The following is a 12930-nucleotide window of genomic DNA, read 5'->3' on the forward strand; positions in this document are numbered from 1 at the left end:
GGTAAGTTAAGGGCAGGTATGATGGCCTCATGTTCTGGCTGCAAGTTATCTGGTGACTGAGGTGGTGTGTTGCCTGATAGGTAGGTCTCCATTTCAACTGTTCTCTTTAAAGTCTGTCTTCTATTCCGTTGGTTGCATTTCCATTGCCATCTCTTGCTTCTTTGTTCTCGCTTTGTAAGCTCAGAGATAGATTTCACTTCTCCCTTGTCTTTTTTCTTCCAGCATCTCTCCCTGAACATTTTGCAGATGTTCCTGGTATCGTATAGGATCATGTTTTATTTTGTTTCTGTCTGTGACCCCTGTGCTGTTTTATGTGGTATCTTCTAAAGACAAAGAAAAATACTACTTAAGTTTTCCAATTGTGCACACCTTGGAGCATTTTATAGATTAAATTAATTTAAAACATGATTAAATAACCCTAAAGTTATTAAATAACCCTAAAGTAATAACATAATGGATTTTTGTCATTTCCACCATGTTCTGTCATTTCCACCACAGTGACCGTGATGGAAATGACACTTCTATTGTTTTTGGAGAAAAATGACAGACTGCTTAGCATGCTTTGGCTAGTATTACAGCTAGCATATAGTTTATACTAAGTACATAAAATATATTTTAAAAATCTAAATTCTACCACAAATTAAATAAATTATAGCCTGTTTGGAAATGACTGATAATAAAAATATTCTTTACACAAGCAATATTTACCTAGATTTTCATACATTTCTGGACATCACTTCAGTAACAACTGTCTGCTGCAGCCATGTGCTTCAGTGTCACAATAAGTTTCCATGGTAACTAAGTTAACATTCTCTTGACAAAACTTTATTAATGAGGAATTTGTCCTCAGTGGTGGAAATGACACCAATACCAGAGGACAGGTATGTTTTGTCTAAATAACAATATAAAGGGCATACTCACAATAAATATTGATATGGATTTTATTTAATTGACTCTTTCTCTAGAAGATAACATTACATAATGTGTAATTATTCATGTTTTCTCATAGAAAAACATAGTGGAAGCTCAAAAGTCCTGGTAAGGGGGTAGTATGTACATGTAGGTAGAGTTATTAAAGTGACTATGCATAGATGACAACAGAGAGTAGCAGTGGTGTAAAGAGGGGGTGGTGGGGGGGGGGGACGGGGCATTGCAAATAGTCTGGGTAGCCATTTGACTAGATGTTCAGGAGTCTTATGGCTTAGGGGAAGAAGCTGTTCAGAAGCCTCTTGCACCTAGACCTGATGCTCCGGTACCGCTTGCCATACGGTAGCAGAGAGAACAGTCTATGACTAGGGTGGCTGGAGTCTTTGACAATTTTTAGGGCATTCCTCTGACACTGCCTGGTATAGAGGTCCTGGATAGCAGGAAGCTTGGCCCCAGTGATGTACTGGGCCCGTACGCACTACCCTCTGTAGTGCCTTGTGGTCGGAGGCCGAGCAGTTGCCACACCAGGCAGTGATGCAACCAGTAAGGATGCTCTCGATGGTGCAGCTGTAGAACCTTTTGAGAATCTGAGGACCCATGCCAAATATTTTCAGTCTCCTGAGGGGGAATATGTTTTGTCGTGCCCTCTTCACGACTGTCTTGGTATGATTGTAGCATGTTAGTTTGTTGGTGATGTGGACACCAAGGAATTTGAAGCTCTCAACCTGCTCCACTTCAGCCCCGTCGATGAGAATGGAGGCGTGCTCGGTCCTTTTTTTCCTGTAGTCCACAATCATCTCCTTTGTCTTGATCACGTTGAGGGAGAGGTTGTTGTCCTGGCACCACACGACCAGGTATCTGAACTCCTCCTTATAGGCTGTCTCATCGTTGTTGGTGATCAGGCCTACCACTTGTGTCAAAAGCAAACTTGATGATGGTGTTGGCGTCGTGCCTGGCAATGCAGTCATGAGTGAACAGGGAGTACAGGAGGGTACTGAGCACACACACCTGAGGGGCCCCTGTGTTGAGGATCAGCGTGGCGGATGTGTTGTTACCTATCCTTACCACCTGGGGCGGCCCGTCAGGAAGTCCAGGATCCAGTTGCAGAGGGAGGTGTTTAGTCCCAGGGTCCTTAGCTTATTGATGAGCTTTGAGGGCACTATGGTGTTGAATGCTGAGCTGTAGTCAATGAATAGCATTCTCACATAGGTACTCCTCTGTCCAGGTGGGAAAGGGCAGTGTGGAGTGCAATTGAGATTGAATCATCTGTGGTTCTGTTGGGGCGGTATGCAAATTATGGTAGGTCTAGGGTTTCTGGGATAATGGTGTTGATGTGAGCCATGACCAGCCTTTCAAAGTACTTCATGGCTACAGACGTGAGTGCTGCGGGTTGGTAGTCATTTAGGCAGGTTACCTTAGTATTCTTGGGCACAGGAACTATGGCGGTCTGCTTAAAACATATTGGTATTACAGACTCGGACAGGGAGAGGTTGAAGATGTCAGTGCCAGTTGGTCAGCGCATGCTCGCAGTACACGTCCTGGTAATCCATCTGGCCCTGTGGCCTTGTGAATGTTGACCTGTTTGAAGGTCTTACATCGGTTGCGGAGAGTGTGATCACACAGTCGTCCGGAACAGCTGATGCTCTCATACATGTTTCATACATGTTTCATACATGTTTCAGTGTTATTTGCCTCGAAGCAAGCATAGAAGTAGTTTAGCTCGTCTGGTAGGTTCGTGTCACTGGGCAGCTCTCGGCTGTGCTTCCCTTTGTAGTCTGTAATGGTTTGCAAGCCCTGCCACATCCGACGAGCGTCAGAGCCGGTGTAGTACGATTCCATCTTAGTCCTGTATTGACGCTTTGCCTGTTTGATGGTTCGTCGGGGACATAGCAGGACTTCTTATCAGCTTCCAGGTTAGAGTCCCGCTCCTTGAAAGAGACAGCTCTAGCCTTTAGCTCAGTGCGGATGCTGCCTGTAATCCATGGCTTCTAGTTGGGGTATGTACGTACGGTCACTGTGGGGACGACGTTATTGATGCACTTATTGATGAAGCCAATGACTGATGTGGTGTACTCCTCAATGCCATTGGAGGACTCCTGGAACATATTCCAGTCTGTGCTAGCAAAACGGTCCTGTAGCTTAGCATCTGCTTCCTCTGACCACTTTTTATTGATCTACTTACTGGTGCTTCCTGCTTTAATTTTTGCTTGTAAACTGGAATCAGGAGGATAGAATTATGGCCAGATTTGCCAAATTGAGGGCTCGGGACAGCTTTGTATGCCTCTCTGTGTGTGGAGTATAGGTGGTCCAGAGTTCTTTTTCCTCTGGTTGCACTTTTAACATGCTGATAGAAATTTGGTAAAACAGATTTACGTTTCCCTGCACTAAAGTCCCTGGCTACTAGGAGCGCCGCCTCTGGGTGAGCGTTTTCTTGTTTGCTTATGGCGGAATACAGCTCATTCAATGCTGTCTTAGTGCCAGCCTCTGACTGTGGTGGTATGTAAACAGCTACAAAGAATACAGATGAAAACTCTCTCAGCAGGTAGTGTGGTCTCAAATCAAATCAAATCTTATTGGTCACATACACATGGTTAGCAGATGTTAATGCGAGTGTAGCGAAATTCTTGTGCTTCTAGGTCCGACTATGCAGTAATATCTAACAAGTAATCTAACAATTTCACAACAACTACCTTATACACACAAATAAACACAATGTAAAGGGCTGAATAAGAATATGTGCATATAAATATATGGATGAGCGATGCCATGCGGCACAGGCAAGATGCAGTAGATGGTGTAGAATACAGTATATACATATGAGATGAATAATGTAGGATGTGTAAACATTCTTTTAAAGTGGCATTATTTAAAGTGACGAGTGATACCTTTATTAAGTCAGTTTATTTAAGTGGCCAGAGATTTGAGTCTGTATGTTGGCAGCAGCCTTTCTATGTTAGTGATGGCTGTTTAATAGTCTGATGGCCTTGAGATCGAAGTTGTTTTTCAGTCTCTCAGTCCCAGCTTTGATGTACCTGTACTGACCTCGCAGTGTGATGGCGATTGCATCGTCAGTGGACCTATTGGGGCAATAAGCAAATTGGAGTGGGTCTAGGGTATCAGGTAGGATGGAGGTGATATGGTCCTTGACTAGTCTCTCAAAGCACTTCATGATAACAGAAGTGAGTGCAATGGGGCAATCGTCATTTAGTTCAGTTACCTTAGCTTTCTTGGGAACAGGAACAATGGTGGCCATCTTGAAGCATGTGAGGATAACAGACTGGGATAGGGATTGGTTGAATATGTTCGTAAACACACCAGCCAGCTGGTCTGAGCATGCTCTGAGGACGCGGCTAAGGATGCCGCGTCCCTTCACAGAGTTTGCACTGTTCTGTGAAGGGAGTAGTACACAGCGTTTGTACGAGATCTTCAGTTTCTTGGCAATTTCTCGCATGGAATAGCCTTCATTTCTCAGAACAAGAATAGACTGATGAGTTTCAGAAGAAAGTGCTTTGTTTCTGGCCATTTTGAGCCTGCAATCAAACAAATGCTGATGCTCCAGATACCCAACTAGTCTAAAGAAGGCCAGTTTTATTGCTTCTTTAATTAGGACAACCGTTTTCAGCTGTGCTAACATCGTGCCATTGGAACACAGGAGTGATGGTTGCTGATAATGGGCCTCTGTATGTCTATGTAGATATTCAATAAAAAATCAGCCGTTTCCAGTTTTAACAATGTCTACACTGTAGTTCGGATCAATTTGCTGTTATTTTAATGGACAGAAAATGTGCTTTTCTTTCAAAAACAAGGACATTTCTAAGTGACTCCAAACTTTTGAACTGTAGTGTACATATTATTAATATTGAATTCAGTGATTTAAATTACAACCCCATCCTCAGCAGCCCATTCCAGCAGTCTATTGGGAAACACAGGCACTTCTTACATCTAAATCACCTCGCTATTCATTTTGACTAAATTAGTCTGTCAATTTGAACTAAACAAACTTCTAAATTGTTAACTAAATCTTGCCTAGGCTACTGTAGACTATCTTAAATGAGACGTAGGCCTATCATAGGCTACCTGCATCTAGCTAAGCAAACCATGGCAAAGTTGAATTAGAATGATTAACCCAGATTTTTAGTCTGTTGTCTATGCCTATTGAAATGACAAATCAATCTCGCAAATGGACATTCATAATGCTGTTCATAGTCTTAACATCTGGCACATAATAACAGCTCAATTGCCAGAAAATAGGCAAACATTCGTTTTTTTAAAGTTTGTCCAAGTGTTTCTTGCTCAGAGATTTCGAGATCCTCTGTCCAACATCACTCAAACTCTCCTGTCAGATTTATCTGTAGTTAAGCACATGGGCAAAAGGGATCTCCACTATAAAAAGCATCTAGACATTATCTCACATTTATTTTAGACTAACATTTAGTTTTCAACAGCAGAGATTTGTATAAACCTTGCTGTCCGTCTCTACGACATTTGCAACATTGTTTCAATATTCAAATTCCATCTCCAACTGTCCCATAGTAATGAACATGTAGGGGTCGGGAGTCGTGACGAGAGTGGGTGTGACACCTACTCCCGTTGCCTGCTGCACTGCTGCTTGGATTCCACCTGGCGATCTGTTCAACATCTGCCCTGGATTGTCTCCCCCTGTCTGGTACAGGTACCCCCACCACACTCCCCCCCTCTCCCGATCTTTCGCTCGCCCTCAGCACACAGGCACTGTTGAGGCGAGTAACTCTGAACTTACAATGGCTAACCCCAAGTCGTTATATATTTTTTCTTGTGAATTTTGCTATTTGCCTCATGACATCTGCATACTTTGTTGACTATGAACTTTCTTGTTTACCCAACCGTGGGACAGACTATGTTTTTTCCTACACTCGGGACTCTGACTCTATTGGTAACACAGACTTTTGGCCTCCCATCCTATTCTAACCACCTCTCGCCTGCTCTGTATTCCTGTTACCTGATGAAATTACTGTACAATATGATCTTGTTGCTATCTAATGCACATTAGAATGTCATAAATCAACACGGCAGAGCTCTGTTGGGCCAGGGTGTACATGCACGTTTCCATCTCCTTTTGCTAGCCCCAATTCTGACTTGTGCTCTGATATCTGCTTCACTGATTTCTGCTCTCGTAAAAGCCTGGGTTTTCTGCACGTTAAAACCTCTTAAGGAGCGGACCCTTTTTTCAATTCTCGCCTAAAATGACATACCAGAATCTAACTACCTGTAGCTCAGGACCTGAAGCAAGGATATGCATATTCTTGATGCCATTTGAAAGGAAACACTTTGAAGTTTGTGGAAATTTGAAATTATTGTAGGAGGATATAACACATTAGATCTGGTAAAAGATAATACAAAGATTGTTTTTGTACCATCATCTTTGAAATGCAAGAGAAAGGCCATACTTTATTCTTCCAGCCCAGGCACAATTTAGATTTTGGCCACTAGATGTCAGCAGTGTATGTGCAAAGTTTTAGACTGATCCAATGAACCATTTCATATCTGTTTAAAATGATGTATCAAGACTGCCCCAAATTGGTTTATTAATACATTTTCAAGTTCATAATTGTGCAATCTCTTCAAACAATAGGATGGTATTCTTTCATTGTAATAGCTACTGTAAATTGTACAGTGCAGTTATATTAACAAGAATGTAAGTCTTCTGCCCATATCAGATATGTCTATGTCCTGGGAATTGTTTTTGTTTCTTATAACCTCATGCTAATCACATTAGCCTACATTAGCGCAACCGTCCCGCGACGGTAGCTCCAATCCAGATGTGTTGGTCATTGCTGAGACGTGGTTAAGGAAGAGTGTTTTGAATACTGATGTTAACCTTTCTGGTTATAACCTTTTTCTGCAAGACAGATCTTCCAAAGGTGGGGGAGTGGCAATCTTTACCAAGGATCACCTGTGCTCGGTTGTCTCCACCAAGTCTTTCCCCAAAAATTTGATTTTTTGGTTTTCAGCATTAAACTTTCAAATAGCTCTTTGTTGACTGTTGCTGGGTGTTATCGTCCTCAATCAGCACCGGCCTGCACCCTACCTGCCCTAAGATCTGTCCTGGCCCCTTACACTAAGTCTGAATTTGTCCTGCTAGTTGACCTAAACTGGGACGTGCTTAAACCACCTTACCAAGTCCTAAAGCAATGGGACTCCCTAAATATTTCTCAGATTATTACCAATCCCACAAGGTATGATTCCAAACACCCAGAAAAGGCTACACTCCTCAATGTTATCCACACAATGTCACGACTTCCGCCTCTCCTTGTTCGGGCGGCGTTCGGCGGTTGTCGTCACCGGTTTTCTAGTTGCCACTGATCCACGTTTTCTTTTTCCATTTGTTTTGTCTTCATTGTACACACCTGATTTCCATTTCTTAATTATTGTTCCCTATTTAACCCTCTGGTTTCCCCATTGGTTTTGTGCGTGTTTGTTCTGTGTTAAGCTGTCGCGTATGTTTGTGAGCTGAGTTTGTTTCCCTACGTGGAATATTTTGTTGTTTTGTTGAGTAAAGACCTTTATTACTCATTCTCGGTGTCCTGCGCCTGACTCCGTCCCACCTGCTGCACATTGACTCTTGACACACAAATAATCCTGATAGGTGTCAGTCTAGTGTTTTCTGTAATGACCTTAGTGATCACTGTTTTACAGCCTGTGTTTGTAATGGCTGCTCAGTGAAACGACCTGTCCTGATTTGTCATAGATGCTTGGTAAAAAACTTTAATGAGCAAGCCTTCCTTCATGACCTGGCCTCTGTAAATTGGTATAAAATCAGCTTGATCCCCTCTGTCGAAGATGGTTGGACCTTCTTTTTTAATGTTTTCAGTGGTATTGTTAAGAAACATGCCCCCATAAAGAAAATTATAATTTTAAACAGGTTCAGCCCCTGGTTCGACCGTGATCTTGCAGAGTTTCTCCACCTCAAGAATTGCATTTGGCGAAAGGCTCGGCACACGTATACTCAGGCGGACTGGCTCTCGTTCAGGCAAATTAGAAATACTCAGGCTATCCGGAAGGCCAAAGTTAGTTACTTTAAGGAGCAGTTCTCTCTCTTTGGGTCTCACTCCAAGAAGTTCTGGAAAATGATTAAAGACCTGGAGAATAAACCCTCCTCCTCACAGCTGCCCATGTCCCTTAAAGTTGATGAACTGGTTGTTACTGACAAGAAGCACATAGCTGAGCTCTTTAATCACCACTTCATTAAGTCAGGATTCCTATTTGACTCAGCCATGCCTCCTTGCCCGTCCAACATTTCCTCATCTCCCACCCCTTCTAATGCGACTAGCCCCGATGCTCCTGCCTCTTTTTGCTCTGCGTCGCTACAAAGTTTCTCCCTGCAGGAGGTCACTGAGTCAGAGGTGCTAAAGGAGCTCCTTAAACTTGACCCCCCAAAACCATCTAGGTCAGATGGTCTAGACCCTTTCTTCTTTCAGGTTGCTGCCCCTTTGACCTTTTTAACCTGTCTCTCCTCTCTGGGGAGGTTCCCATTGCTTGGAAGGCAGCCACGGGTTCGTCCTTTATTTAAAGGGGGAGATCATGCTGATCCTAACTGTTATTGGCCTATTTCTATTTTGCCCTGTTTATCAAAAGTGTTGGAAAACTTGTCAATAATTAACTTACTGGCTGTCTTGATGTCTATAGTATTCTCTATGGTATGCAATATGGTTTCCACTCAGGTTATGGATGTGTCACTGCAACCTCAAAGGTCCTCAATAATGTCACCATTGCCCTTGATTCTAAGCAATGTTGTGCTGCTATTTTTATTGACTTGGCCAAAGCTTTCGATACGGTAGGGCATTCCATTCTTGTGGGCCGGCTAAAGAGTATTGGTGTCTCTGTGTGGTCTTTGTCCTGGTTTGCTAACCACCTCTCTCAAAGAGTACAGTGTATAAAGTCAGAACATCTGCTGTCTCAGCCACTGCCTGTCACCAAGGGTGTACCCCAAGGCTCAATCCTAGGCCCCACGCTCTTCTCAATTTACATCAACAACATAGATCAGGCAGTAGGAAGCTCTCTCATCCATTTATATGCAGATGATAGTCTTATACTCAGATTTTGTGTTAAACGCTCTACAACAAAGCTTTCTTAGTGTCCAACTTTCTCTGCCCTTAACCTTGTTCTGAACACCTCCAAAACAAATGTCATGTGGTTTGGTAAAAAGAATGCCCCTCTCCCCACAGGTGTGATTACTACCTCTGAGGGTTTAGAGCTTGAGGTAGTCACCTCATACAAGTACTTGGGAGTATGGCTGGACGGTACACTGTCCTTCTCTCAGCACATATCAAAGCAGCAGGCTAAAGTTAAATCTAGACTTGGTTTCCTCAATCGTAATCACTCCTCTTTCACCCCAGCTGCCAAACTAACCCTGATTCAGATGACCTTCTTACCCATGATAGATTACGGAGACCTAATTTATAGATCGGCAGGTAAGTGTGCGCTTGACCGGCTAGATGTTCTTTACCATTCTGCCATCAGATTTGCCTCCAATGCTCCTTATAGGACACATCACTGTACTCTATACTCCTCTGTAAACTGGTCATCTCTGTATACCCGTTGCAAGACCCACTGGTTGATGCTTATTTATAAAACTATTTTGGGCCTCACTCTCCGCTATCTGAGATACCTACTGCAGCCCTCAACCTCCTCATACAACACCCGTTCTGCCAGTCACATTTTGTTAAAGGTCCCCAAAGCACACACATCCCTGGGTCGCTCGTCTTTTCAATTCGCTGCATCTAGCGACTGAAACAAGCTGCAACAAACACTAAAACTGGACAGTTTTATCTCAATCTCTTCATTCAATGACTCAATCATGGACACCCTTACTGACAGTTGTGGTTGCTTTGTGTGATGTATTGTTGTCTCTACCTTCTTGCCCTTTGTGCTGTTGTCTGTGCCCAATAATGTTTGTAACCTGTTTTGTGCTGCTACCATGTTGTGCTGCTACCATGTTGTACTGCTGCCATGTTGTGTTGCTACCATGTTGTTGTCATGTTGTGTTGCTACTATGCTGTGTTGTCATGTGTTGCTGTGTTGTCTTAGGTCTCTCTTTTATGTAGTGTTGTCTCTCTTGTCGTGATGTGTGTTTTGTCCTATATTTTTATTTAATTTATTTATATTTTTAATCCTGGCCCCAGTCCCCGCAGGAGGCCTTTTGGTAGGCCGTCATTGTAAATAAGAATTTGTTCTTAACTGAGTTGCCTTGTTGACTTGTCTGATATACCACGGCTGTCAGCCAATCATCATTCAGTCCTCTTCTCCTCCAGTCCTAAAGTACTAAAGGGTGTGTAGGTTTTTGTTTTAGCCCAGCACTAACACACCTTGATTCAACTAATCATCAAGACTTGGGACAATGTTGTTCTATCTATCTAATACATGATCTGTCTTGTCTGACTATTCAAGAAAATAAGATGCTGCTGAACCGGAAGCAAATAGCACCACCCTGTGGTTGTGTAGCGAATGGCAGTGATTGAATCTTTATATTTTTATTTGACCTTTATTTAACTAGGCAAGTCAGTTAAGAACAAATTCTTATTTACAATAACGGCCTACCCCAACCAAACCCTAACCCGGACGACGCTAGGCCAATTGGGTCCTGCTAGAGCTTCCCCGATCAACTGTAAGTGCTGTTATTGTAAAGTGGAAACGTCTAGGAGCATCAATGGCTCAGCCGCGAAGTGGTAGGCCACACAAGTTTACAGAATGGGACCGCCGAGTGCTGAAGCGTGTAGCGCAGGCTGCCCAACCCTCTTCCTGGAGATCTACTGTCCTGTAGGTGTTCAGTCCAAGGATGGTAGATCTCCAGGAAGAGGGTTGGGCAGCCCTGGTGTAGCGGGTAAAAATCGTCTGTCCTCGGTTGCAACACTCATTACCGAGTTCCAAACTGCTTCTGGAAGCAACATCAGCACAATAACTGTTTTTTGGGAGCTTCATGAAATGGGTTTCCTTGGCGGAGCAGCTGCAAACAAGCCTAAGATCAACATGCACAATGCCAAGTGTCGGATGGAGTGGTGTAAAGTTTGCCTCCATTTGACTCTGGCGTAGTGGAAACGCGTTCTCTGGAGTAATGAATCACGCTTCACCATCTGGCAGTCCAATGGACAAATCTAGGTTTGGTGGATGCCAGGAGAACACTACCTGCCCGAATGCATAGTGCCAATTGTAAAGCTTGGTGGATGAGGAATAATGGTCTGGGGCTGTTTTTCATGGTTCAGGCCAGGCCCCTTAGTTCCAGTGAAGGGAAATCTTAACGCTACAGCATACATTCTAGACAATTCTGTGCTTCCAACTTTGTGGCAACAGTTAGGGGAAGGCCCTTTCCTGTTTCAGCATGACAATGCCACCGTGCACAAAGCGAGGTCCATACAGAAATGGTTTGTCAGGATCGGTGTAGAAGAACTTGACTGGCCTGCACAGAGCCCTGACCTCAACCTCATAGAACACCTGTGGGATGAATTGGAACGCCGACTGCGAGCCAGGCCTAATCGCCCAACATCAGTGCCCGACCTCACTAATGCTCTTGTGGCTGAATGGAAGCAAATCCCTGCAGCAATGTTCAAACATTTAGTGGAAAGCCTTCCCAGAAGAGTAGAGGCTGTCATAGCAGCAAAGGGGGGGCCAACTCCATATTAATGCCCATGATTTTGAAATGAAATGTTCGACGAACAGGTGCCCACATACTTTTGGTCATGTAGTGTATGAGATGGTGCATCTAGTTTACTTCACTTGTTATTTTCTGCCACACTAGCATATGTAAGGGATAATCAACTAGGGGCTATTTGTTCTGTGGAAAATAATGAACGACGTGGAAGATGTGTTCCATAACTCCCTAGCGGAGTGGAGCTAACCTTCCACTGCATTGCATTTTTTTTCCAGAGAATGCATAGAGCCCCGAATTGATTATCCCTTTTATTCCGTGGCTATAACTTAGCACATTTACCAGTAGAAATGTGTTTATTTGCCGGTATACACCTGTTCCACATTCACTGAAGCAGCTAGTAAGTTTACTAGATTGTGACAGTAGTTGCCTTGGTAAACAAACAAACAGACTTGCTAGTTTAGCTAACCAAACCATTTGTACTAGCTTGCTATTATGAAAATCGAATTCAGCAATGCCAGTAATGTTTTCAATTCGACTTTTGCTTTCAAAAGCAGCTAAACATAGAACATGTTAGAATGAACTACAGCCATTGAATTCTACTGTGCAAATATAACGTTTGATTATAGGGAAATAATGCACGTTTTAAAATGCCATTCAAGTCAATCAGAAACGAGTATTCAACAACGCCATGGTATAAACTTAATTATACTGTAATTGTAATAATGTAAAAAGCTCTGGCACATTTAGCTCCAAGTTCAAAAGTTCAATCTTTTAAACTACATTTTCCTGGCCTAAAACAAAATATATTCTGAAAATAATTAATCAATGCCTTGAGTAAGAGACATTTTCTGTTAGCTAAGTTCTGTTTCTTGGTAAAAGGTGCAAAGGCCCTCTGTGTGAGGAAGAAAGAGATAAAGAAGCCAAACTGAGTTTAACACCAGTTGAGATGCTAACTGCTCAGTTCCTTGTATCATTTCTGTTAAGTTGTGTTTGTGTTCAATGAGAAGTAATAATCTTCTGAGTCTTTGTTTTATTTTGTGTGCTTTTTCAACAAAAATACTGGCTCTTCTGCATAACATTCTAATTATGTAGGGAATAATGATCTGAGATCGTATTCCTGTTACAGTCCATGGCCAGTAGAAAGATAAAAGTTCTAGATTAAAATATGAATTTAAGTTGTCATAGAAAGATGGATAGAAATATTGAGTTGTGAATTCAATGTAGTCAACTGTTACCATTTTGGAGAGTGCATAATTTATTGCTCTCATCTGCCTCCTCATTTGCCTCCAGCAATAAGGGAATTAGTGAATATGGACAGGAAAACAAACCATCAACATAAATCAGTCCAACTTCTTTTTAATAATAGCTCAAAATAGAAT

This window comes from Salmo salar, chromosome ssa17 (genome assembly GCF_905237065.1).
Source record: "Salmo salar chromosome ssa17, Ssal_v3.1, whole genome shotgun sequence".
Taxonomy (NCBI): Eukaryota; Metazoa; Chordata; class Actinopteri; order Salmoniformes; family Salmonidae; genus Salmo; species Salmo salar.